Source organism: Columba livia, chromosome 21 (genome assembly GCF_036013475.1).
Source record: "Columba livia isolate bColLiv1 breed racing homer chromosome 21, bColLiv1.pat.W.v2, whole genome shotgun sequence".
Taxonomy (NCBI): Eukaryota; Metazoa; Chordata; class Aves; order Columbiformes; family Columbidae; genus Columba; species Columba livia.
This window is the reverse complement of record NC_088622.1, coordinates 554,202-580,591: the sequence shown is the minus strand read 5'-3', so window position 1 is coordinate 580,591 and position 26,390 is coordinate 554,202. Positions and strand designations below refer to the sequence as shown.

At 55.2% G+C, this 26,390-nt stretch overlaps 1 protein-coding gene across 3 annotated transcripts in view; it reads left to right on the top strand.

The window, feature by feature from the left end:
* The window catches only part of AJAP1 (adherens junctions associated protein 1), a 33,775-nt gene extending 26,541 nt beyond the window's left edge, over positions 1-7,234 (top strand). For all 3 annotated transcript variants that reach the window (XM_065037829.1, XM_065037831.1, XM_065037828.1), the window contains exon 6: positions 2,310-7,234. The gene's annotated coding sequence lies outside the window, so the exon portion shown is untranslated. The remainder of the gene's footprint in view (positions 1-2,309) is intronic.
* The last annotated feature ends 19,156 nt before the right edge of the window (positions 7,235-26,390 follow it).

Below are 26,390 nucleotides of genomic sequence, written 5' to 3'. Positions count from 1 at the left end.
CCCGCAGCAGGGCGAGCGGAGCGCGGGGGTCTCTGCAGGGGTAGACACTGCCCCGGTCTCCGCGACGGAAACCTCTCTCCTTGGAAAGGCTTGAGGCACTTTATAGGTTTTAATTGATGGCACTTCACTGCTCTGAGCTGTCTAATAAGCAAATTAGTCCTGGCCAACATGTGGAGTCAGAGCCGGAGGCAGCAGACGGGCGATGTGGCCGGGGCCAGGGATGGAGCACAGAGAGGGAGTGCGAGCGTTTCGGCACGGTGAGCCCCGGGGGCCTGGTTGGAGCCTGACGTGGGCTCTACACGTTACGATCCATCGGCACCGTGCGGGGACCGAGCGTCATGCTGCCCGAGCAGCAGCTGCACATCTGGCCGTGCTGGTGGCACCGCAGGGAGTGGGAGCAGATGTGGGACCCCGCGGCACTGCAGCCCCGGCAGCTGCAGCAGCGCCGGGCTCCTGTCAGAACCTGGTGGGGCCCCTGTGGTGACACAGCCAGCAGATGTTGGCGCTGTGTCCTGGGGTCACAGCCAGCCCGGGCCACAGGAGGGACAGGAGGGTCCCTGTGCCACCGGCGCGGTCCCCACGGTGCCAACAGTGTCACCCGCAGTGAGCGGCTGTTGGGGCTTCCCAGCAGATTATCTCTGGAGTGTTGATGTGGAGGGGATGTCAGGGCCAGGAATGTCACACCCGGGGCTGCCACACCCAGAAATGTCACACCTGGGGATGCCACACCCAGGAATGTCACACCTGGGGTGTCACACCCAAGAATGTCACACCCGGGAATGTCACACCTGGGGTGTCACACTGTCAGGCTGTAAGAAGCAAGCCCATAAGCCCATCTGTGCAGGTGACAGAGGTGACAGGCGCTGAGGCAGAGGCAGGAACAGCCGCTGTTTTGCAAATCGAAAGGTGACATTTGCTGCAGACTCGTGGCTTTGGCCGGGCACCGCAGCAAACCGTGGCTGTTTTGGTTGGATTTCCGACTGGCTTTGGGGCTTTCTGAAATGAAGTTCGAGATTTCGCATTATTCTTGTCCTTAATCCCACTCTCTTTGACTGAAAAACCCCATGGAATGAGATTATACAAAAATCTGTAAGGTTGATCAAGCGCTGACCTACTTTGCACAAAGAGGCTATTTGGGATACAATATAGATTTTACATCCTGCGATGCATGCATTAAATAGTATTCATCCAGAACTATGTAAATGTTCGGCATCGCTGTCAGGGAAGTGGCAATTTGAGACCTGAAAACTGTACCGGTACCGTAACATTGGTCTGACCCTGGCTTTGCATAAGGCAGTGAAAATTTACGGCGCTGTACGGTAATTCCGCGCTCTGAACGCGGCGAGCAGCTGCTGTGCTGGCCCCGCTCTGCCTGACAACAGCAAACGGTTTGTATTAACATTAACAGATAATGAGTCATCACAAAAATCCAGGCTTGTCTTTGGAGGAATACCAGCAGTCCCAACAGCCCCGGTGCGGGAGATTAAGGACTCTGCAAAATCTGTCTTGCTAATTAAGACTTCAGTGTTGTTCTTGGAGACGTCGTATATTGGGCATCTTGCTTAAAAATAATGTTGAAGGAAGGGCCCTTGAACACAGAGCATATCGTGTTTCTCAATGCTGATAGCCAGCCGGCCACAGGTCACGGTGTAGATTGGGGCATATATGTCCTGAGCACGCCACAGGCAGCACTTTGCATATGCTGTCTGTATATATATCTCTATATATATATCTCCGTATATCAGACCCACACATGCCGCTGCGTCGGGCACACTGAGCTGCATTAGGGCATGTATGGCTGTATATAAAGTCATGTACACGTAAAGCAAGTGGCCACATGCTAATGATGGGGAGTAATTGTCTTTGCATGAAGGTTTAAAGATTGCACAGGGAGAGATATTTCAGAAGATGGCGAATAAATAGCTTAGGAAGAACTTCAATAGGATCTCCGGTTTTGATGCTTAACCAATGCTTTATTGATTCTTTAGGGCATTTAACTTTAGGAAATCTTCTTAGTGCTCATCATCATCTTCTCATGTGCCAGAGCGCCGGCTGCTCCGGCCCCGGGTGCGGAGCCCCAGAACACCGGGGTGATCAGACATACGTCAGGCTTTGGAGGAGGCTCCGAGCAGGGCGCAGTGGGGCGCCCCAGCCTCACGGTCACCCCACCTTTCCCCCCATCCCCCGTGTGCTCCGCCGCTGCGGCGCCGGCCGGCGGGGTGGGCAGCGCGGGTCCCGCAGCCAGCGCGGGCTGTGATGCGTGTCCCTGTCCTGGTTTAATCTTTTGTCTTTCTTCTCGTCCTTAACAGGATTCCATTGGTGAACCTGTAAAAACCATAAAACAAATACTGGGTTACCCGTACCTACCATTTCTGTTTACCAGTAGGAGACTCACAGAGCAGCGTTCTATGGGCCAAATATATTTTTATAAAAATGAACATGCCTATAGGTAACTGTGTTTTTCAAAGAGCGCGTTTTTTGGAGAAGAGAAGGAAAAAAGGGTGAGCAAAGGATCCATGGAGGAGGACGAGGAACCGGCGAGGGACCGAGGGGAGGGACCGGGCGCCTGGCCGTGGACTGACTCCGAACCTGTGCCAATAACACCATTATGTGCCATGTACCGAGGCAGAGACTTCGCCAGAAGCCGAAGCCAAGTCGCTAACGCCTGGAAACGCTGTGGAGGACGAGGGGGGTGTCTCTTCTGGTGGGGTTGTTCATTCCGGTCCATACGCATACATACATACGATATATGTAGAGAGAAAATATATATATACACACACAAACACTTTTTGTACTGTAGCAATTTTTGAAGATCTTAAATACGCATTTTTAAAGAAGATGTCATGGGCTAAAAGTCTCATTTCTTTAACACGCATAATGCGAACTAGGTGAACTGATGTTTTCTACTTTGGCAGCTTGCCTTTCAAACCTATATGTGTATATATAAGTAGACATATATACATATATATACGTGTGTGTGTGTATGTATAAGCATATATATGTATGTATACATATATATCTCTAGTTTTGGTTACTTGGGAAGCGCTTTTCCAGCAGGGCTGCGCTGCCCGGGCTCCGGGGCAGGCAGGAAGCGCCGGGATGGAACCGGTTGTGGCTGCACGGACGCGTCTGCGCCACATTCACCAAGTGCTTTCCTGCCCGAGGAGCTGCCGGAGCAGGTGGCGGCGGGACGGCTGTTGGCAGGCTGCTCTAGCCCGAGCCTTCGGGGTGGCCGGGAAGGAGCCCGGGAGCCGGCGTCTGCCCTTCGTTTCGCAGCGCGGTCCCTGCAGTGCCGGGTGTGACGCTTCGGGGCTGGCCGGGGATGGGTTCTGGGCCGGGGCTTGCAAATGATGGGCTTCTTGGCACAAGAGACAACTGTCAGGAGTGGGGTGGGGGAGGTGTTTTGGAAAACGGCTTCAAATCGGCCACGACACCAAAGCTTGTTCAAGCCCTTGTGAGAAACGCGAGGAGAGTGGTGGCTCCTGCCCCGGGTTCTCGTTGGGCGGCTGCCGCGTTCCAGGGGGGCAGCGACAGCAGCGATCAGACCAAAGTCCTCCCGTTCTTTTTGTAAACTGCCCTTCGTAAATAGTAGTGATTTTTTTTAGACTTGTCCAGGTACACATTTCTACTCATCCAGTAATTATTCAGCTCCATTTCTTTATTATAACGAGTGTGGAGTTATAAAAAGGAAGCAGAAGCTCCTGGTGTTGCACGCAGCCCCGTGCGCAGGCTCCTGTTTCCGCACCCTCCTCTGTCCTTTCCTGATGGAGTCGCACAGTCTGGTTTGTTTTCCCGGAGCTCTGCAGGCTGCCTGGGAACAAGTCTTCCTTGCCGGACCTGGTGGTCACCGGTGGACTCGAACCAAACCTCTCCCAAGGCTTTGGCAACATCCCCAGCGACTCTGATGAGCCTCGAGCGTCCCTGGGGTGGGCTCTGCTGCCCCCGCAGCGAGGGGAGGAGGGGGTCCCTGTTGCCAGGAGTCCATCCGTGACCGACCCGCTCCTCCTGCAGAGGTGGTTTCTGGTGGGCAGAGCTGTGTGTCCCCTTGCTGGGGTTGGGTGTCGGGGTGTTAAACAGGGCCGGGTCCCCTCGGGCGTGTGCAGTGGAGCGGGATCTGCGCTGTTTGTGTGTGTTGCAAGAGCAGAGCTTGGTGTGCTGGGCAGAGGGTGCTGTGCCCGGCTTGCGGGGCGCTGGGTCAGATGTCTCCATCATCTCAGTGTACTGGGGCTTGTGTTTCGCTGGTGTAAATGGTGCAGCCCCAGCAAATCGCCCTCGCTGGCACGGTGTTTGAATTCTTTGACTTTGCTGGCATCAATCGCTCCAGCTCAGAGCGGCGTCTGCTTCCCCCATCCGTGTCCCTGTGTACTGCTGTGTGCTGGCTGCACCCGGCCGGTGTTCCAGTGGGTTTACCGGTGTGATCTCGGTAGCGATTTGACCTCGTAAAATGTGTCTCGACTCCCTCGTTCCTGAGCGTTTGAAGCATCGTAATGTGTTGCAGGGAGGAAGGGGAGTGTCCGGGCAGAGCTGGGGCTGGCAGGGCACGCGGGCTGGTGACAGTGACGGAAGGTGCCCTGCCCCCTGTCCCCAGCCCATCCCCCGGGGGAGGTGTGTGTGTGGGGGGGGTGTCAGAGAGAACAAAGGTGAATAACTGACCCCAGATGGCAGGAGTTAGCTTCCAATGGCAGGACTTGCATGAGCTTTCCACGCGGTCAGCAGGAGGACACGTCCTGGTCACCGAGAGAGGAGTGGTGAACCAGGGAACACAAGTACATGCACAATCTTCCCTTATTTATAAGGACCAACAGCACTTGCACTTTATGGAGAAGCCCCCGCACGCCCTGCATGCCAAGCACACGGACGGGCACAGCGCCGGGAGGAGGGAGCTGCACAGGGGCTGATTACGAGGCAGGATCCCAGTGTCTTTTGTAGTAAAAAGAAATGAACTGTGGTTATTTCATTCCTTACCGTTGATGAAAGCCAGAAAAGAAAGCAAGCAGTGAAAACATGAAGTCACATGCGCGTGGAACAGACCTATGGGGCCGATCTTTCACGCAGGGGAAGAAGCAGGCGAGTGTGGGGTTTGCAGACGCGTTCCCTCCTGAGCTTTGCCACGTTACAGCCACATCGCTCCGAGGTCGTTTGGTGCCCACAGCCACGGGTGGCGGCGCTGGGTGGGCTCCTGCCGGCCCTGCCCCTCGCCGGGCACAGAGCTCCGACTCCATCCGGCTGAGCCAGCCCGGAGCTCCTTGAGCAGTAACCGGGAGGTTTTGGCAACGCTCACGCCACCGGGTGCTTTGGATCAGCTGGAGCCGCTCGCCCGAGCAGCCGGGTCTGGCTGCTGCGCGGTGACAGGTGGGACTGGGAGAACGAGGCGTTTATGGTGTCACTCAGCCCAGCCCGTTTTCCAGCCCCGTAGCATTGTGCAGGTAGCAGGAAATGTCCCGCGGTGAAACGCAGCCCTGGCAACACAGTTATGCTGGATGGACCCACGAGACATCCAGGGGTGCAGCGCAGACACAGCATCAAGCGTCCTCCACCGCCCAACAAAACCATGTTTCCTGTGTGCCATTTCCATGGGAAAACAGGTTTTCGCTGCGTTTTGTTTCATTGTGGTTGTGGCAGCTTGTGAATGAAAAAGGCTTTGCTCTTGCTTTGCTGTAGACTTCCAGCTCGCTGCTCCTTGGTTCTCTTTGGTTCATTCTCTGGATTTCTCAGCCCCTTAGCCGTTGGTAAGAAATGCGTCACAGCTGCCAGGGGGCCGCGCACCCCGAGGCGAGCTGCCGAGCGTCCGTGTGCTGCTGCCGCTCTGCCTGCTGGACCGAGCGGCCGGGGATGAGCCCTTTGCTGCTGGCACCGCCGTCCCCTCCCTGCGCCAAACTGGGCTGTGCTGGGGCTGCTGGGCCGTGTTGGGCGCCTGGGCGTGCAGGGACGGGCTGGTTTGGTACCCGAGCCCGTCGCTGTGCAAACTGGGCAGCATCTGCCCGCGGCACCCCCGGGCGCGCAGGGCAGGGGGTCCCGGTTGTCTCCCCAAATCCGATGGGTTTTCCTCCACTCTGTCTTCCCAGTGAGGGCTCCGGGCGGCGCCGGGGCCGTGGGGCAGTGCCGGGGCCATGGGGCAGCACCGGGGCCATGGGGCAGTGCCGGGGCTGTGCCGGGGCCATGATGGGGCCGTGGGGCAGTGCCGGGGCCGTGGGGCAGCAGAGCCAGCCTGGGGCGCGTTTCGGGTTCCCTCTCCTCCACTGGCAGCGTGTTGCAAAGGAAGGTCGTTCAGCTAAGATGGTAGTTAAATAGTAGATATTCTACACATATTATATATTTTGTAAAAAAAGAAAATAATAATAAAAAAAAAATAGAACAAAAGTATATCTATAGTATCTCAGCCCACCCATTTCAGGAGGAACATGGTTGGAGTTTTCGTTCAACCAGCTATAAAATCTGTAAGCGACTCTTTCAAAACCAGCAGGAGATCCCTCACGTTCAGTCCGCGGGTTTGGCTCCAGATCTCATGTGACGCTTCTCACGCATTTTTAAGGATTATTCTCAGCGTTTGTAGGTACATTTTTAATAGTGTCACGAGTGGAGATAATATTTACTTTGGGAAAAAGTATATGTTGCACAAAAACGTACACTAAGGGCACAGATTTCTGACCCAGATTCTTCTATTTTAGGTTCCGAGGGGGTTTATTTTTGTTCAATAGGACATGTACAGTGAAGTTTACACTTTATTTTGCCAAAAAAAACAAAGAAGTTTTCTAACATGAGACAGCTTTTCCTTATTTGTAACCGGTTTGCCATCACTGAGCGCTTTGGTTACTTGTAACCGGTTTGATATCACTGAGCGCTTTGGTTACTTGTAACCAGTTTGATATCACTGAGCGCTTTGGTTACTTGTAACCAGTTTGATATCACTGAGCGCTTTGGTTACTTGTAACCGGTTTGCCATCACTGAGCTCTTTGGTTATTTGTAACCGGTTTGCCATCACTGAGCGCTGTGGTTATTTGTAACCCGTTTGCCATCACTGAGCGCTTTGGTTATTGCCGGGAAGCGCCGGGGGTGCCGGCGCCGCCGCCCGCGGGGCCCACACACCAGACCTGTCTTCTCCCCGAGTGGTTTTTAATCTGTCTCTGTACTGGAAGCTGTGTGTTTGGAAGCACTGTAAATGCCACCTGTACCAACCTCCCTCTGTATATTTAGTACTCTGATGTTGCTATTAAAACTGATATGAGAACCGCGCGGTGGGTGCTGATTGGGTTCCTGTGCGCCCCTGGGACGGGATGGGCTCGTTTTGGGGTGACCCCTCGGCATAAGGGGCCCAGGGCTGCCCTGGAGAGATGTCCCTAGGGCAACTGCCCCACTGTCCCCCCAGAACGGGGTCTCTGTGTCCCCCACCGTGGGGACACCCCTGCGTGCGCCTTGGGACAAAGTCTTTTAATAGGACGGTTAGGGAGTTAATGAGACGTCACTAATGATGTTTTAAATAACCAGCTATGCAATGAGGTAAGCAGGAACCACTTAAGCCGGATCCATGTTTCACATGGATGGAGGTTGCTGTGAGCAGACGTGTATTAACGTGATGTTTCGTGTGTGCACATCCGCGTTGAATTGGTGCCGATGTGCCACACTGAGGCTGTTGTGCTCCCAGGCAGGGCTTGCCCGACAGACACACGGATGTGGGGACGGACACCGGGCAGGAGGGGTCGGGCAGAGCTGCCGGGCAGCAGGGACAGTGCCAGAGCCCCGTGCCCGCGCCGCAGGACACGCGACGGCGTGGATGCCATTCTTCAAAATGCCTTCCGACCCAGAAACAGGGAGAGAAAGCCCTTTTCAGCATCTGTGCCGGCTTTGAAGAGGGGTGACCTGAGCAGACAGAGCTCGGCACAGCCGCCCGCTGCTTCGGTTCCGGCCGTGGCAGCCGCCGCGCCGGAGCCTCCGCGGTGAAACGGGGACTGGAGTGCTGCCTAGCCAAGCCCCACCTAGAGATCCCTGCTGTGGGAAAACACGTGAGGAAATGGAGGGACAAAGTGAGATGCTCTTCATTCATTTTAGGGCCAAATTGCCAGCTCAAATCCCAGTGACAATGTGTACAAGCGAACAGGACGCGAGTGGCCCTGCAGCTGCGTATACCAGCTCTGCTCCTTCCCAGATCCAAGCGGGATTTCAGGGTATGACATACGGCGCTGGGATCTCATTCCTTTCCCCGCTATTTATCACAGCCGGAAACGTACCCGCTGGTGTGAATGCTGCAAGTGTCGCTGCCCCAAGCGCCGAGGAGAGATAGCGTCTGAGCCGTGCGGCCTGGCAGAGGGGACGAGGGGGAGCCCAGGGGATGAGGGGGAGCCCAGGGGCCACAGTGGGCGCTGCATGGATTTGCACGGTTCACGTGGATTTGCGTGGATTCGCACAGATCACACAGGTCTGCACAATGCACACGGGTTTGCACGGTTCACACGGGTTCATACAGTTCACACAGGATTGCACAGTTCACATGGGTTCGCACAGTTCACACGGATTCCCACAGTTCACACGGGTTTGCACAGTTCACACAGGTTTGCACAGGTCACATGGATTCACACAGTTCACACGGGTTCGCACAGTTCGCTGGTGCTGGTCGCAGCCCCGGTGGCTGCAGGGTGGCTTCACGTGCTTCGCCAGGGCCCATTGCAGCCACCCCGTGTCCCTTCGGGGCTGCGGCTGGGACTGAACAACGGGGCTGGAAACAGAACACAAGCGCAGTGATGCTGCCGCACACAGTGCTGTTAAAAAGTAGGACTAAGCATTATCCAAGTTTAATTATTATAATTATACCGGGGCGAAGTAATTGCTGGAGATATTTTAAGCATCAATCAACATGCTATTCCAAAAAACGAAGGCCTGGTTTATCCAGGGCTAGGTGGTAACTCTCGATGTGCGACAATGCTGCCTGCGAAGGAGCAGCCCACCGAGGAAGGATTTTTAAGCTGGTTTTATCTTATTTGCAGACGGAGTTTTTGCGGGGGCGGCGGGAGCGACGGGAGGGGGTGGGGAAGGGGGGTCCCCTGGCCACGGGAAGCGGTTGTGCCGGGCAGCAGCAGCTTTGGGATGAGGAGCCGTGTGCGGTGACCCCACTGCAGCAGCGGCTTTGGGGGAGATTGCCTGGGGCTGGATGATTTAGTGATGCTGAGATCATTTAAGCTTGTTATTGTGGTTTCTATGGCTCTCTGGCTGGATGTAACAAATAGTCTGCATCATTTTCCAGATGGATCATTCTTAAATCATCCAGGACAGGCTTCAGGGCTCAGCACTGAAGCAGCAGAAGGCACTTCAGTTCAATAAATGCTGGAAATGTGCTATATTGAGTGCTAGTTCTTATTAAAAGTTTAAGTACATCATCTGAGCTGATGGGTCTCGCAGCCAAGATCCCTGCGCTTCGCACTTCTGAGTGCCGTGAGTCCCACGGGGCTGGGGACAGGGACAGGGACAGGCTGTGCATGGGTGGCTCTGCAGCGGGGGGGACAGGGACAGTGGCAGATGAGCTGGACCGGTAGCTCATCCTCCAGCCCCCATCCCTCAACGGGCCCAAACGTGTCGGGACTTTGGGCCAAACAAAACCTTTCACTGTGATTGGAACGGTTTGATTCATCACCAAGTTCCATCGCCAGCCGGAGGGGTTTGTCACCGCTGTCACCGGGCGCTGTGCAGACCAGGGTCACCCTCCCTGGGCTGGGGAGCTGCCGAGCGCCGCGCTCGCAGCTCAGCCTTGGCCACGGATGTGCTGCCCGGTAAATGACAAGCGCTGAGAGAGCGTTTTATTACTGCCAGGCAATTTGCGCTAATAAGCAGTTTGAAGCAGCAAAACCTCTCGGCAGAGATGAATTGTGGCAGGAGGCTGTTGGGGAAGGGAGAGCTGCAAGGATGCTACAGCCAAGGGGACCTGCACGGAGAGCGCCGGCATGGCTGGGGGGTCGGTCCATGGGGGATCAGCCCACGGGGGGTCAGCCCACGGCACTCCTCTGCACCCGCTCCCCATGGCACCCGTGTCTCCTGCGGCTGCGATTCGCAGGATTCAGATGCCGGGCTGGTGCCAGATCTCATCTCGGGTTTATTGACACTGATGTGACCTGAGCCCTGAGACTCCGGGACCTGCTCTGCTCTGCCAGGAGTGACATGTCTATATGTTTTTAATAAACTTAGCAGGATGGAATCCTCGCTGCTCCTGTTCATCCTCCGAGCATGATATGCGCTGAAAACACATTTATCTTACTTCCTTGTCAGGCCAAAACAGGAACAGAGTTTCTTTGGGGTTATTATTATCTTTCCTTGCAGATTTGCAAGGGATGTGACGGGAGCAGAGGACGGGAGGCAGGAGCTGGGGTCTTGGCAGTGTGGGTGTTTAGAGATACATCACTTGCTTTCGCTGGCTGCGGAGCATGGCCCGGTGTTCCAATGAGCTACACTGACATGTATGGCCCAAGTATGGACGTGGGGCTTTAGTTTCCCAGAAAAAGCCATAGTTAAGCAATGCTAATTCAGTCTCTGGTTGCCACGGAGTATTTCTGAGTTCTCTGCTCTGTTCGTGACGGCAGCAGGGGGGCCAACGCAGCCCATTTTTGCCTGAAAAGTGGGATCCACTCTGTGACAGCTTGGTGTTTTCCCTCTGGTTCTGCTCTCCGTGACCTCGCTGGCTCCATGGCCAGGGCAGCTCTGGGCTGGCTGGGCTGGGGGGACACGTCCCCTCGGGCTGAGCCGAGCCCGATGCAGGGAGCCGGGCGAGCATTCTGGTCCAGGACCAGCATCCCGGTCCAGGACCAGCATGGTCCAGGACCAACATCCCAGTCCAGGACCAGCATCCTGGTCCAGGACCAGCATCCCGGTCCAGGACCATTCGGGTCCTGCCTGCCAGTGGGACAGCAGCCGGGCTGCCCTCATCCCCAGACACGCGTTTCTCATCCCCAGCACATCTTCCTCTGCTTCTCCGTGTCCAACAGGCTGGCCAGCACTTTGGCCTGGGTCTATAAAAAGCACAGCTTGACATTTGTTTTTCCCTATTTCTCATTCGCGTTTTCCTTCTCCTTGCTTCAGACCCCGTGCTGGTATCCAGACCAACAGCTCTATGCAGAGCAGTGGATTGCAGCCAGCTCCACTTATAAAACGGTTTTGTGAAGCCATGAGGAGAGCAATATCCATGTAACAGTCCATAAACCTGTACATCGAAGCAATTAGCCATGATCGCAGTCTCTGGTAAAGTCCCACGTTCACCGATTTGCTTTCAATCCGCTCAGAGAGCCGTTCAGCTGGGAACCATCCCGCAGCCGGCGACGTCCGTCGCCACCGCTAATGGGTTGGGCCAGTGTATTTGCACTGTTACGTTCTCCCGGGGTTTTGGAAGGCAGGAGCCCTCAAAATCTGGCCCTCCTGGGCAGGGGAGTGGGAGCGCTGCGGATTTCTTTGGCCGTACATCGAGTGTCACGGGGGCAGGAGCCGGCTCGTGTGGGCTCAGACGTGCTGCCCTCAGCCCTGCAAAGCCTTTGCCAGTCAGGTGGGACGCGTGGCTGAGAAACAGGAGCCAGGGCTGATATTTAAAATGCAAATAAACCCCCTTCCCTCAGGACTGGCGGGTTTTAGTGCTGTCTGGTCTCAAATAATTGACTCCCAAAGCCGCCGGTGCTGAGCAACTCAGCAGAACGTGGGGACGAAGCAGCGAAGAGCCCCCAAAGCCCTGTCCTGAGCCCATGTCCCTGCTCGGTGCCAGTGACAGTCTGGGGCCACTCGTCCGAGGATGACATGGAGCGGGGCGGGCGCCCTGTGGAGCAGAGTCCCCATGGAGCAGAGTCCCTGTGGAGCAGAGTCTCCAGGGATGGCACATGGGCAGGGACACAGCGCGGGGACAGCTGTGTGACACCCAGCAGCCTTTCTGCTGGGCGCTGGGGACAGAGAGCACCGTGCAGGCTCTCGGGGTGCCACGTTGAACCAGCCAAGAGCACGGTGGGACAAAAGCCTTTTCCAAAAGATGCCGTTCTCGCTGGAGAGCGTCCGAGCGTGGCTGGAACCCCCCGAATCAATTTGGGATGGTTTGCTAGCCAGGCCCAGCTGGCACCGTACAAGTGGAGTGCTGGCTTGAGTGGGTCTGAGGGCTGCAAAGAAAGAAAAGAAAGGAAAAAGTGACAGTTCACAAGCTCCATGAAATTCCTTAGAGGGTCCAGCTGGGGGTCTCTGCGAGGGGGCTGAATGGGGGCTGAATGGGGGCTGAGCATCCCTGGCAGCGGCGGGTCCAGCAATGCGGTTCCCAGGGAGCGGGGGAATGGGGGCTGTGTTTTCAAGGAGAAAAAGATGAGAAAAGAGAAAGGAGTAGAAGGAAAAAGGATGCAAGGCGTCAGTGGGAACAGCACTGAATGGGCACTTCTCAACTTAAGCAAAGTTTGGAAGAGCTATTAAAGCAGGAGCTCAGTGAAGGGGGAAATTGAAACGTTAGGGGCTGGAACGGAAAATTAGGCAGAGATAATGGCACAATAGCGCTGGGGTTTGAAGTGCCCTCCAGTAATTTGTTGTGAAGAGCTGTGAAACGCTCCCACAGGAGATCATCTCTGTGCAGACACCCAGGAGCGGCAAGGGCACGGCTGCCCTGGCCCCGCTGCCCTGGCCCCGCTGCCCTGGCCCCGCTGCCCCTACAGGAACCGCAAATGAAGTGGAATCCAGGGTAATCTGCGGGCAGGTTAAATGTGATCCATGGGCCCCAGGGGTGCGAACGGGGCTGTCGCCGCTGTGGTTTCAGAGCGGTCCAAGGCTGGGAGATGGTTGATTTGGAGGTTGCATCAGGCAGGTCCCTCAGCTCTTATCAACACATCCTGAAGCACTAATTTGGGTTTTGTTGGTGAGATTTCTTTCTTTTCTCCCTGGCTTCCCCTTACTGAAGCTTGTTGGAGCAGAGGTTCAGGAAGGGCGTTCATTCTCACCGTGACTTTGTCAGTGTGCTGTAGAAATGGCTGTTTGCTCCCTCGCTGCCCGGGATGCACATCCCGGCGAACGCCGGCACCGGCGGGTGTTGCTGTGCCAAGGGGTTCTGTGCCTGTAGCGCATCAGCCTGCAGCTCTTCCATCCTCTGGGGAATCGGGATTCAAGGAGGGAAACGTTAGAACAATTCCCGTTGTAAAGGAGCGTAACAGTGCAGGCTGTTATTTACGTGTGGAGTTACCGGCGCGGTGCTGTGGTGGCTCCCGGCAGAGGAGACGAGTCCCAGGGCTCGAACTGATGGATCTCAGGCTTCCCATCGCACAGGGCCGGGGATGGAGGGGGACCCGGGGCTGGAACACAGGGCATGGGGATTGGGGGGTGAGAACCTGCAGAACAGCCAAACGGGGGCAGCGGTTGCGTTTTGGGGCCAAGCTGTGCAGCAGGGTTTGGGGAGATACTCAATACAGTAAATTTCTCTTTAATAGAACCTTAAATATGCATGCACAATATTTACATAAGCATTGTAACAGCTGCAAAGGAGTCATTAAGAACTACTTACAGAGATAATCCCGATTTTAAAATTCCTTTAATGTGCGTTTCCAGAGAGATTACAGCCACATCTATCTGGTCAATAAAAGCACATGCCCCTCCGCAGGGTTTGAGGGCAAAGCATGAAGGCAATCGACAATAACTGGGCAAAACATATCCGGATTAAGCTGTTTGTTTCTGGCTTCTGTTGGCTTAGTTTGCAGCCTAATGCCGTTTCAAAGGAATATCATGTGCGCTAATTAGGTACCGAGCCTGAGCAATCAAATGCACAACTGATAAAATCAATCAGTGCCCCGATAAAAGGTTTTCCTTGTGGGTTCGGTCTGCGGGAGTTACTTGTGCTGGCAAATAAGCGTTTCCCATCCTCCCCGACCGCAGCGACGCGGCTTTTCCCGGGGCCGGGGCTGCTGCTGGGCGCGGGGCTGAGCGGGAGGACGGGTCTGGGGCCACTTTGTTGTTGGTTCTGTTTGCAGTGTTATAACCTCCCTCAGCATCTCCTGGCCAGGGAGGTTTCACCTGCATGGGGGTTCCTGTCACAGCCCTGAGCTCAGGGCTGTGGGCACAGCTGCAGTGACTGCTGTTTCTTCTCTGTTTTGTGTAGTGGGAGGACAATTCTGGGTTGACCTGAATGCGTAATCACCTTTCCTTTTCCTCTCTGTCCTCTTTTTCCTTCCCCAGTCCCACTGAAGCCTGGATCCCCTCCCTGTTCCTGCTGCGCCGGACCCGCTGGCTCTGGGCACTCGATGTGCCAATCCCAGTTTCTGTAATTCCGTGGCTCTCCGAGCCTCTGGGATCTGAGCCGTGGGACAGATGGGCTCGGCTGCCCTGGGCGTTCCCGGCTGCCAGCCCGCATCCCGCGAGCGAGCGGTGGTTTGCCGTGGAGGGTGGCGATGCACCGGCCTCCCTGTCGCTGCAGCGCCAGCCCATTGCCCGTCAATTATTCATAGGTCACAGCGAAGCCCGGCTTTGCCATTCCGTCGAAACTCTCATCCTGCAGGTCTTGTACTTCTGGTTATAAATATTAGATAGAGGCTGAGGTTTCAGTAGCTGTGAGCTGCAGGGTCAGTAGTCACCCCCCGCGGGGGGAGCATCAACCGGAGTGATTACCTGGAGTTTTACATGGCAGCTTAGACCTGAATCTGCCCGGTGAGAGCGATTTCGGTAACTCTGCCCTGCCTCTGAATCCGCAGAAGTTCACAGAAATAAACGTGTTCGGCGCTGGAGCCGATGTGAAATCGCTTCACCGAACAGCGCCGCTTCACCGCGCCAGCGCCGTTTGGTTTGAAAGCTCCGCAGTGCACTGAGCCGCTGCTGCCTCCCCACCGGGCTGCGCCTGGCCGGCTGCCCTGCGCCGGGACCCGCTCTGCGGCCAGCCCAGACGCACAAAATGTGCTGTTTCCTACCCGGAGAAACCTCGTTGTCTTTCTGCTTCAGTCCGTGCCCCAGCAACTCTGGTTCCAGCCAGTGACGTGCTGGCGCTGCCTGTCTGCAGCAGTTTGGAGGAAAGATTGCGATGGGGAGGTTGCTGCCTTGAGCTGGTCCTGGGGGTGGGGATGGAAACCAGCCCAGGGCTTCTCCGGGCTGAGATGGAGGGGGTGCTGGGCAGGGGGTGCTGATGCCGTGCACGGGGCAGACTCACAGCTGAACACCGGGATTCGGCTCCGTTCGTGGAGCCCGGGAGCAGTTCAGTTGTCAGGTCCCCTGCAGGACCCGTCCCGTGTCCCCTGCTCCGAGCCGCTTGCCCAGGACAGCGGGACATCGGCAGCTTTTCCGTCGCCTGCTGCCGAGATCCGCTCGTTTTCCGGAGCCGGGCTGGAAGCCCCGGTCTGCTTCCTTCAGCCTCATTTCCCTCCACAGAAACTGCTTTTCCTGGGCTGTCAAATATTGTTTTGCCTGAACTCCCGGAGGAGACAAATGAAACATTTCAAAGCAAACACTTGGGAGTAGGTGTAGGGGAGAGGAACTGGGACCCTCGGGATGTTCTCCCTCTCTGCCAAGACCATACATGCTCCTTTTAATTTCAGGAGTTATTTCTAGCTCCTTCCTTCCCTCCTGGTTCCCGCCATGAGAAGGCGGTGGGAAGGAAGGGGAGCGCGGGGGGATCAGCTCTGCATTGGGACAGGGGCTGGAGCACCTTCCCAGGGCCTGGGGGCTCGGGGAACCCGCTCCCCCGCAAGCGAGAGGGAGCCCGGGGGGTGAAAACAACCTGCAATTTCAGCTTGTAATTTTATCTGGTATGTGATAGCTGAGGCAATAATTGTATTTGTGGAGCCAAAAAGTGAAAGGAGATAAATGGTTTAATTTGAATCAATATTAATTTTATGCAATTTAACTTTTTATCGCAGCAAATACAATTATCGTACTTGGGATCCAAGTGTGGGCAGGGTGCTTGTGGGCTGAGAGGATTGTTCATCGCTGTGTTTGGAGGGGTGCAGGGGAGCGGGTCCCCGCGGGACGGGCGGGACAGCGGGGCTGGGCAGAGCACCGGCGCTGTACCGAATGCCTTTCTGGTGACACCCAAATGAACAACGTGTGTGAACCATGTAAGTGGAACTGAACAGACCGCTCCGGCTCCACTGCGAGCCCCGTGTCTTGCCATCACCTTTTAAAACTATCAAAAGGCTGCTTCCAACAAAAATAATCTTCTCCTTACAAGTCAAAGCTACGTGCTGCGCTTTGGTTTTGGTTTAAAGACATGAGAAGGTCACAGGCCTGGCCCACGCTTGGCTTCAGTGCCCGGGTAGAGCTGGTGCTGTGCTGGCCCACACGGGTCCTCCGCTGCGATGGGGGCGGTAGCGGGTGCTCGGTGACACCCGTGGGGGTGGGACATCCATTCGGGGTGGGACCCCCATTCCTGGGCACCCTCCGCTCCTCCCGTGTCCGGCCCGGGGACACCGGGGTTCCCGTCCCACGGTGCCGGCTGAGCGTCGGTGGTGCTGAAACCCGCCATGCAAACATTTGTGGCGTCCTCGCTCGCGCCCGTTTCCTCTGTTTCTCGGGTGTCTCCTCCAACGGCGAGCGGCCGTGTTACTAATGCAGCCGCGTTAATTGGGAAATGCTGGTGCTGTCTCCGTACGCCAAGGACAGTTCGTGAACAATCAGCGCTGCAGAGCATTAAACACAGCATTTATCTTCCTGAAAATTGGTACAGGCTTTGAACATTGATTTTCACCTTAGGGCTAACCTGTTCCTTTGGGGAAATGGCTGTAGAATAAAGGATGTTTTGATCTGTTTTGCTTTAGCCTTTTTAAATACATCTGGAGCACAAGTGCTGACTGCTCGTTCATTACCCGCGTTTTGATCGCCTGCGATGCTGGGAGGGGGAGAGGGGCCGATCAGAGGGACCGACAGCATCGCGACCCCCTGCAGCGCCAAGCCCGGGGACGGGGAGGTCCGGGGTCCCCAAAGATGGGAGCAAACCCCTTTGGGCTGTGGGGGGCGGCTGGACGGCTGGGACCCCGGGCTCCCCGGCGCTCGGGCACCGATGTGGCCGCAGAGTTTTGGCAGGAACGGGAACAGCCAGGATGATTTTGTTCCTTCGCGCAGGTCTGTCCCTGTTACTTCTTTCTCAGAACCAAAGAAAAACCCACCAGAGACAGATGTCCAAATTTTAAGGTCATTTTTTCCCTTTTATATGGTAATGTATCAGTGAGCAGAAGCAATCCTCGGTAAGTGCCCTAGGACAGAAGAGCTCTTTCAGGGAATGGGCTGTGAGATAGTATCTTTCACTTAAAGTGCAATAAATAAATATACTTCCCTCTTCAAAAAACATGGGGAAGCTGTGCCATGAATCTTCCAGAAAGTGAGGAGACCTTTGAAGCATTTGGTTTTAGACATAATCAGTCATGTTATGCATTTAAAAAGCAAGAAAGCCGGGAAACCAAGCTGCAAGCCTCTCTTTAATGTGCAAAAGTTTTGGAAAGCTGCATTTCTCACGGTGACTGATGGCTGAGCGGGCCCGGCCTCTCGTTGAGATCTGCATAAAGATCGCATTATGGTAAAATTTATGGTTTCCAAACATGTCTTTCACATGCTCTACTAAATTCTTCATGTTTTACACCAGCTTCTTATCAGCGCCAGGCAACAATATCTTGCAGTTCAGGCTGAGTCCTGGTTGGAAGCGAGGGGGTCGTTCAATTTAAAGGGCACATCTTTCCCGTGAAGAGTCAGGAGTAGAAACCGTTGAATGGTTGAGATGAGTTTAGTCTCGGGGCAGCTTTAGCAGGGGAGCTCACCCTCCGGCTCCACAGCTGCTGCGTGACCGTGTTCATCGCAAACCCAAAACACGAGTGAAGGGTTTTCGGGACAAAGCACGTGGGTACAAAAGGCTATTTGGAAATAAAACTTCTTTGGGATTCGCTGTTCCCTTGGAGCAAATCTCACTTTTAGGGTAGAAAAGCCTTTTCCCTAAGTGCAAAAGCATGTACTGCGTTCTCCAGGAAGGGAAAACGTGTGATTTGCACCCTTGGTGGTGCCGAAGCCCCGAACCCGCGGAGCGAGGCTGCGGCGTCGCCGGTTCTCTCGGCTCCAAAACACCCAGCGACGCTCCCGAGATGGAGCGGTGCGGCTGGTGCCGAGCCGGGAGCACACGCGTCTCCGTCATCCGCACCCCCCCAGCGGTAATGAGCGCGTGGCTACGAGGTGCCGTGCCAACAGCTCTTGTTCCCGGCTGTCACCGTGCTGGGGCGGCCGGGGGCAGAAAAACCCTCCAAGTTGAGTGGAATAAGGTGAAACGACCATTTCCCAGGGCTGGTGTTTCCCGGCGAGTTTCCTCGGTTTCAATAATGTAAAAGCACTTCAGTGTGTTTCTGACATTTTCACATCAAAACATAATTATGTTTCACTATTCAAATATTTAGAAGAAAGTTCTTAACCAATCCTTGCTACATTAATTATTCCTATTAATTATGTATACATTTATAAATAGCAATATAATTAATATTTAACAGTATTTTTATTAGAGAATTTCAAAAGTGTATTAAAAATCTGCATATCTGAAGCGCTACCTTTTAAGCTGAAGGACGGTTTTGCTCTTCATCTCCGTCCCCGCTCTGTGGGTTTAAGCTCTGTCTGTGCCTCTTCCCGGGGAGGATATTTTTAGGTTTGGGCTTTTTGTTTGTTAATCACCGTTTGCAGCAGGAGGCACAAATTGGGTGCTGCTAATTGTCGCTGACCCTGTGCCTGCGTTGCCCGGTGGGGACGTGGCTGTGCCGCTCCGGCAGCACCGGCCGCACCGGCAGCACCGCGCTGTGCCTGCGCCAGGCTCGGCAGTTGAACTCATTGCTCTCTCTTGCCTGAAAGGCAAGAGGTTTCGTAGGTGGTTTTGTGCAGGGTGGAACGTCCCAGGGGAGCTGGGGAACCCCGAACGGGCACAGCGTCTGCAGCGGGGCCCCGCCAGGGCCGGCGCGGATGGCACCCACAGCCATGCTAAAACTGATGGAACTGTTTTCTTAGAGAATGCGCCTCTGTCGAAAGAGAAAATAATTATGTCTTCTGCTGGTGTGTTCTGCAGGCTAGAACAAAAGAGAGAACAGCTTGAACTAAAGGACAATTTCAGTGTGGATTTCAGTCGAGGAGAAGGAGGTGAAGGCTCTTTGGGTCCTGCAGCGGCCACGTTTGGAGCCGGCGCTGTGCCGGCACGGTGCCTGGCGGCAGGCGGTGCCGCGCTCCTGCCTCATGTCCTCGCCTGTTCCCAGGCTCCCATCACCCCGAAAAACCTGCATGTTGTGATGACACTTGGGTCGTCAGGATTAATAAGGATCGACTTCTGCTGATGTGTAGTCAGGGAAAAACACCTGGAGCTGCTCTTTTACGACTGATTAATTAGGGGGAAAAAAAATGCTGCGGTTCTAATTGGCATTTGAGTTCTCTCTGAGTTTTAACATTCATGCTATGCAAATATATCAATTCCTAACAATGTCTAACAAGATCATTTGGAAATGAGTGTCCCTGGGGGATTGCAATCACGGCGCGGGGAAGGGCCCGCGTGTCTCCCGTGTTCCTGCAGACGCAACAGCAACGTTGGTATTGTGGTTTGGGTGGATATGAGTCCCGGGGGGGGGACCCCCAGCCCCCACCCCCCTGTCCGCTGCTCCCAGGCCCTGCAGAACACGCTGTTCATCTCACCGGTGTTTCAGCGCCGAACCAAGAGCAAAACCGCCTCCTGGCCCTTCGTCCCGCGGTCTTGGTGCCGCCCCGTTGCTCCCGCAGCGGCGACGCTGCCCCGGCCCCGCTCCCCCCAGCACCAGATGTTTCAGCAGAGGGAGCAGAATTGGTCCTCATAGAAGAGCCGTGTCTGGCTCCGGGTTTAGGGGTGTGTGAGCTGGCTCTGGAAGGGAGCCTGCCCAGGCTGTCTTGGTGATCTAAGGTGTTCCTGGAGGTCTGTTTACACCACAGTGATAAAACAAGTCCTCAACATATCTTAATGTGCTAATTGGGGGTTATTATGGCCCTTTTTATTTACGATTATATTACAAATTTAATACTCCGTCTCATTTTACTCTGCACTAAGAGCTTTGAAAGGATGATAATTACCTCTCATGTAAACCTATACTTATATAGAAAAAATGACGTGTGAAATGAAAGGCCTGAAGAAACGGCATAATCTGTGGTTGCTCTGCATAGACGTGCAGGATACGCGCCCACCCTGCTCCGGGATGTATGCAATGTGTACGTGGGCCCCGCGTCCCTGCCGTTTGCCCGCTGCACGTGAGCGCTGCCCGGGGGGAGGAATGATCCACCGCCGGCACGCGGAGGGGATGGTTGTGCCTGGTTGAACTGCCTGGTTGAGCTCCAGCGTGCGAAAGGCGCCGCTACCCGCGGTGTCCGCGAGGCACCGCCTGGATTCGGTGCGCGGGAGCTGCCGGGTTTGCTGGGTTGCTGGCGATGGCTCGTGCTGCTCCACGCTCAGCATTGCCGTTGCATCTGTGCATCTAGTGTACAGAGCGCGGGAAAGATTAGCCGCAGATTTTAAGAGTAAAAAAAGCACAGGTACAGGGCTATGAAAGCAACAAGTTGTCGACATCAAGGAGGTACCGGAGCACCCGGGACACTGCGCATCATTTCCCTGCCGTGCTCTTGCCTCTCGCTGCCTCTTCTGTTCTTTTTCCCCTCTTTTTATCTCCAGGGCCTCAGGGCAATAATTATTTTTTGACTGGAACAATAAGGCAAAGCTGTGCGCCTGGCAGGGATAAGTTTGGATGTTATTTATTTTAAGTGACTAAGCTGATTTGCTTAATGCTCATCTCGCAGCGGGGACGCGGAAGGGGCGGCTCAGCGCGAGCTCTCGCGGTGGCACCGCGGAGGAAAGGTGGACGATTCCTCGGGCAGAAAGCGGGAGGAGACGACAGAGAAGCAGGAGACGGGCTGTGCAGGGTTCTCTCCATCTTCCCTCCGTCATCCTCTCTCCATCTCTCCATCCCCAGGTGCCAGCATCTCACAGGGGAGCAAGATCAGACGCTGACACCCAAAGCCCAGCTCTGTTTGACAATGCTGCTGGCAAGGCCATGTCTCACATCAGGAATGAAATTCTAGCTAAACTGGAATATTTTTTCCCCCTCTGCTTTTGAAGTTTGTTAGGGAACTTGCTAAGAAGGCTAATACGGAGGTTTAAGCCTGTTCAGAGCAAAGCCAGCTGACCCAGTTAAGTCACCTGTCCCCAGCATAACGGGCTGGATATCCGCTAAACCCGTCAGTGCCAGCGAGGAGCAGCCGCAAATCCTCCCTGGCGGTGCGTGGTGTCACACAGGGGATGGGTATCAGGTTATCAGGGTATCAGGGTAACCGGGCCCTGCACCCCACAGGCTCCATTGTGTCCACGTCCCTCCCTGCCGGGGTTATTTTAGTGCCAGGGAGGGCTGAGATCGTCCCTGTGTCCTCGGGCTCGGCCGGGCCCTGCAAGACGTGCCCTGTGGAGGCTGCAGCTCTGCTGTGCTGCTGCTCTGCTGCTCGCCCGCCTCTTCTGTTTCCCCGTTGGTTTTCCCAGGGCGTTCACAAACAAGCTGCTCTCCGCTCCGCAGCCCTGGCAGCGGCAGCTTTGCCGCTCGGCTGCTGCTGCGGCTCCGCGGGGCTCCCTCACGCCAGCGCGTCCTGCGGGCGCTCCAAGGGCACTTAATGAAAACCAACAGTGTCCTCCAGCATCGTGGGGTGTCACAGCCCTCGTGCTCCCCGAGCACCCCTGCGGCACGGGGCGGCCGGTGCCCCGCGTCCCCGGGGGGGCTGACTGACCCCCGTGATGGTTTCACAGCTACAGCTCGGCCGGGAGGCGCCTCTGGTACGAGCTGCCCCCACCCTCCCCAATATTTGCATTGCAACAGATGCCGCTTTATGCGTTTTCTCTCCCTGAAGCGTGTGGTGGTGACGAGCGGCAGAGGCGCCAGGTGGGACTCTAACTACCAGAATCAGGGCTCGTTCAGTGCTTTGATGGCATCAATTAGCTCCAGGGTGCAAGTGCCAAGATTTCTCCAATTACGGCAGGTAAATCTCTCCGTCTATAATAATCTCATTTGAAGTGGTTCAAATTAGTTCCATTTCTGTTATACGGAGACATTCCTCCGTATGCACCTGTGTATAGAGCATAGAAAACTAGTTGCTGTGCCGTGACTTTTGCCGATAAAGCCTGTGTTTGTAGAGCAGTCGTTTTGCTGAAGAACGGCTCATTTCTGCTGCCATCCGTGTGGCGACCGAGGCCCCAGCGAGTCGCCGGCCTGGGGAGACGAGAAGCGAGTTCTCGGGGTGAGCCGAGACCTTCCGGGTGGGCTCGAGGAACCTGGTTCTGGAGCAACACAGAATTATAGTAGTATTCTTGAAAAAAGCACCAAACCTGTGTGGGAGAAGCCGTGTTGTCCTTGCTGTGACTGTTCGGTGGATAAACAGCCATGTTTAATCTTCAGGCTTTCGCTCCAACACCTTTCATCACAACTGTATTAACTTCTTTTCTTTTTTAAATGAGACAGTATTAAATCCAAGAGGATTTGCAGCAAAAGTGAGTTTTGTATCCCAGTTTCCGCACCGAGGAAACCAACTGCTGAGTCCAATCGTTGTCAGAAACCTTTTCCAAAAAAAAAGAAGAAACTCAAAATCTGCACAGAAGAAACACAAAGTCTTTGGTGTGAAGAGAAGAGGCGTATCTCCCTGGAGAATGTGATAATTTATAATGAAACATTATCTACAGACCCATATGTTACATTTGCTATTTATGGCTAATTTGCTTAAGCATTTATAATGTGCACCCCAAGGGAGGACAATTTGTCTTTGGGCAGCTGGCTGGCCAGGGAGGGAAGGAACACGGTGCTTTCCATCAGCACACACCGGCAGCACCGGCCAGGGACGGGGCGCGGGGACGGCGCAGGGACGGCTCCCGCGCGGCACCGCCGGGATACTCGGCACAGCAGAGCGGGGAACCGGCCACCCCGGCGCTCCCCCTGTCCCAGGTCACTGCTGCAGCCCCAGGACCAGTGACCCTGAGCTATTTCTGGTGTGAAGAGCGAGGGGCCGGGCTGTCCCGAGGTGCAGAGCATCCCTGGCATCTCCCACCAGCGTCTGGGGCTGGATGAGAACCCAGAGAGCGCGTGTGAAGATGATGGATGCTGCTCTCAGCGCCGAGCTGAGGAGATCCTGGGATATAAACATGACAGTTTATACGGCGGGTATGACTGCTCTGCTCTTCCCGGATGATGTGCAGCCGCAAACATTTCAATCACATCCTCGGCGAGGGGTGGATAACCCAGATGACTCTCTGAATCACTCTCTGCATCACTAAAATATTTTCAGATCTGATCGGAGACGTCTCAACAAGATGTTCACAAATCAGCCCAGGAATACGTCTCCCTGCTTCTGATGTTCAAATTCTGCCCTTGAGCTCTCAGAATTAGAAAAGAAGATGATGATTTGGAGATTTCCTCCTGCTACGTGACCCATATGGCTCCTGGGAGCGCAGGAGCTGGTCAGAAAGCACAGGAGCTGGTCAGGGCACGCAGGAGCTGGTCAGGGTGTGCAGGAGCTGGTCAGGGTGTGCAGGGAGCTGGTCAGGGTGTGCAGGAGCTGGTCAGGGTGTGCAGGAGCTGGTCAGGGTGTGCAGGGAGCTGGTCAGGGTGTGCAGGGAGCTGGTCAGGGAGAGCAGGAGCTGGTCAGGGCGCGCAGGAGCTGGTCAGGGAGTGTAGGAGCTGGTCAGGGCTCGTAGGAGCTGGTCAGGGTGTGCAGGAGCTGGTCAGGGCGCGCAGGAGCTGGTCAGGGCGCGTAGGAGCTGGTCAGGGCGCGCAGGAGCTGGTCAGGGCGCGCAGGAGCTGGTCAGGGTGTGCAGGAGCTGGTCAGGGTGTGCAGGAGCTGGTCAGGGCGCACGGACCGGCCGGGCTGTGCTGATCCCGTGCCCCCGGGAGCAACCGGCTGCACAGGCTGAGAACCTCATCTTGCCGCTCAGCCACGAGCTGCCGCGGACAGGACGTGGTTTTCCACCCGAGCACGGTGTGGCCGTTCTGCTGAACTCAGTTCCTGGTGCTTTGCACACGCGGGGCTGCAGCTTCATTCCTGATTCTGTGGTTCCTCTGTGCTCGTGGCTGCTCACACGGGGATGGAGTACGATTGCTGATTTACCGGGTATCGGTGGCGTTGGTGACAGATGTGACTCACGCTCTCCTTGCAGGGAGCACGGGGTCACACACCTGTTTCTGCTCCGGTGACTGTGCGGGTGCAGAAGGCGGCTCCGTGCCAGCAGGAGCGGGCGCAGCGCTGGGGCCGCGTGCAGGTGCACGTGTGCACCCCCGAAATGCAGCAATAGCAGTCAGCTCCTGCCTTTCCCTGGCCTGTTCCACCCCCGTCCGGCTCCGCAGCAGCAGAGGAGCCACTCGCCCTCCCTGAACACTCAGATGACAATGTTATGGCCGTTTTCTGGCAGCAGCAGCAGCATTCCGGTCCCTCTCCCTCGGCCCTGGAAGCCGTACAGCTGCCTGATATGTGACCGGAGATCCAACACCTCCCCGATACAATATCAGCCTCCTGGAGCTGATTTCAGTAGAGGAAATCAAAGTGAACTATTAAAACTCATTACCATCTTTATCTCCAATGCTGCAGATTCCATTTGCTGTAATTTTCTTTGAATCTGAATGCACACTGTATTTGCATGGGCAAGAATACCCTCTGTTTCTCTGCTTCGGTTTTGTTCTAAGGGGCAGTCGGTTGCAGCCACAGGGACGAGCAGCAGCACCCGCGTCCCTTTCACAGCCCGGCTCGGAGGCGGTTTGGAGCGCTGGAGCCCAGGGCTGCGGAGCTGTCAGGAAGCCTGAACTGTGGAGAATGGAGCTCAATAATGCAGGAAAACATCTTGGCGTTGAAGTGTTTTAAAGGGGTCAGCAGGGGTACTCGTCAGCGCTTTCCTCAGCTTGGTGCCTGTTGTGCCTGAGCTGCACAAGGACGAAGGGGCAGGACGGGCTCCGCTGGGCTGCTGGGCTCTGGGACCCGCGTTCCCTGGCACCTCCTCGAGCAGATGTTGGAGCCGCTTCCTTTTGCCAAATTCAAAGTTTAGCATCTGTTTTTACAGCAAACCCTGACTGTGTTTCTGCAGCCCCCTCCAGCGCTTCTGCTTCTGTCTCCATCCCTCCTTGACAATTTATATTTTAATGCCTAAGCCATGCATAAATGTACCATCTGTAAAACCAGCGGCACGGGGATCCTCGGCCTCTCGCTGAGCACAGGGCTGCCTTTCTGGCCCGTGTCGCGCTCGCCAGTGATATCTTGTCTGAAAAATAAAGTCTCGATGTTAATTGGGCTGCGATCCTCCCGTTCACCACAGTTCACCCGCAGCCTCGGCCGCGTTAATTGGAGTTTCCCATTCCCGCAGCCTGGGAGCGGAGCACCAAGGCACGCGGCACAATCATTAGCACCGAGGAGTGCAGTAAGGATTCTTTTAAAAAGTGCTATCAAGCAATGAGCAAAGTAATTCAGAGTAAGGCATCGCATGTAGGACACAGAGCGTCCAGCCCTCCCCATCCACGGCGCCGTCCCTGCTGGCAGAGGGGCCGGTCCCTTCCCCAAAACGCCGCCCGTTCTGCTGAGATCCTCCCCTCCAGGTTTTAGCACGGGAATCTCATCTTTTGCAATGAGCAGAGGTTCTATTTTTTTGACAGCCAAATTAATATTCATTAGTCATCAGGGAAGAAAACGCTGAGCTGTTTATCATTGCTTCATTGGATTTAGCCAAATATCGGCTAAACATGATTACTCGCGTAAACTCCTGTGGCCAGGCTCGAAATTTGTAGTCAAAAAGGAGAATCTAAAGAGGGCCGGTGGCAATCAGCTGTGCCCAGAAAGGGAGCGGGGGCACGAAATGTCCTTATTTGCCCTCTTTAGCTACCGTTTTATTTGGTTTTATTTGTATTTATCCCAGCTATGCCTGTGGGTGATCGTGGGGAGGCTGGACCCCCAGGTGCCCCAGTTGGGTTTTGTGGGTGGGGAAATGCAACCTGTTCCCCCTGCCTACACACTTAATTAAACTAATCAAGCCTTCCCCCTCCCCATCTGCTTCCCTGCCAATAAAAGCAGCGGCTGCCTGAGCCCCAGCTGTGATGCTCTGTGGATGCCCAGCTCCAGCCCAGCTCTAGCCCAGTTCAGCTCCATCTCCAGCCCAGCAGGGACGCTGCGGGATGCTCTCCAGTGGAAGGCAGGTCCCATGTCCCCCTCCCCTGGGTCCCCTCCCACGTTAAATACCTCTGACAGGCACCCCAAGAGGGAGCAAAGGCTCTTCTCTGCATTTCAGATCCACTTGCTAATTACAAAGTGCGTTCATTTCTGCACCCTGCTATCCCATAATTGATGTTGGGTACCTCTCACAATGAGCCTGATTTAAATGTATACATGTTTCTCCTTCTCCCGAAACCCTGCTGGCTGTGAGACACCTAATTAACAGCAGAGCTTTCAAAGT